The sequence below is a fragment of the Elephantulus edwardii genome, unplaced genomic scaffold, assembly GCF_000299155.1.
Source record: "Elephantulus edwardii isolate Elephantulus edwardi_28Jun2011 unplaced genomic scaffold, EleEdw1.0 scaffold00964, whole genome shotgun sequence".
NCBI classification, from domain to species: domain Eukaryota; kingdom Metazoa; phylum Chordata; class Mammalia; order Macroscelidea; family Macroscelididae; genus Elephantulus; species Elephantulus edwardii.
Window position 1 is genome coordinate 9,601 of NW_006400714.1, and position 1,401 is coordinate 11,001.

Here is a 1,401-nt window from a genome sequence, read left to right on the forward strand (position 1 = left end):
CCTATAGTGAAATGAATCACAATGTGATTTCCTATTACAAGCAGGATTGTGAGACGAAAATGTACAATTCTTTGATTAAAATTATTTCCCACTGGTCTAAAAAAAAAAAAAAATAGAAATCTCAGAGCACTTGATTGTGCTCATGAGGAAACTATACCTGAGTCAGGAGTCTGTTGTATGAACGGAGCAGGGGTGTACTGTATGGTTTGGAATTGGGAAGTGAGTGTAGCATGGTTTGTTTTTTTTTTAAAATATAATTTATTAATTTTTATTGTGATTTTAATAGAACTTGGGGGGGGTTAATTATTATTAATTTCAATGAACATTTACAGAGATTTGGGATTTCTATTCATTCATTATTGCACTTTTCTCCCACCCCACTCCCCAGCCCAGTTCGCTCTTCTCTTTGAAAAGTACAAGAAAAAAATTTCTTCATTGGTATACAATCCCCCCGCAACCCCCCATCCCACCCCGAGTATACTCCACTCTGCAACCTTCATTCCAGACTCTTATGATAATAACAATGCCCTAAAACATATTGCTTTTAAACTGTTCTCTCCCTCATTTGTTTCAATGCAGTATACATAATTCATCCACTTTTTCTCATTCTTACCCCAACCCTGATGTCTGTCCCATTCTACAGCAATGGCACTATGGAGTGTTTGTCCTTTTGTGACTGAGATATTTCACTCGGTACAATGTCCTTGAGGGTCACCCATTTCGAATAATATTGCATGAGTTCCTTGTTTTCCAAGGCAGCATAGTATTCCATTGGGTGAATATACCACAGCTTCTCTATCCATTCATATGTTGATGGGGACTTAGGTTGTTTCCAACTCTTTGCTATTGTGAACAAAACCACGAAAAACATGGGTGTGCATATATCTGCTTGGATGGTGGTTATGGTCTCTTTAGAGTATATTCCCAGTAGTGGAATTGCTGGGTCAAATGGTATCTCTATTTGCAACTTTTTGAGAAAGCACCACACCGCTTTACACAGTGGATGCACTATTTTACACTGCCACCAACAGTGAATAAGAGTTCCAGTTTCTCCACAACCTCACCAGCCTTTGTTGCTTGCTGTCCTGTTAAATTTTGCTATTCTGTCTGGGGTGAGATTATATCTCATAGTTGTCTTGACTTACATCTCTCTTAGAGGTAGGGATTTTGAACATTTTTTCATGTGCTTGTTGGACATCTGAATGTCTTCTTTGGTGAAGTGCCTGTTCATATCCTGTGCTCATTTTTCAATTGTATTATTTACCTTTATCTTGTTGTGGTGCTCAAGTATTTTAGAAATTCTAGATATAAGTCCTTTATCTAACATTTCATTACCAAATACTTTTTCCCAGTCTGTGGCTTGCCTTTTTACCCTATTGAAGAAGTTTTTGGATGTTCATA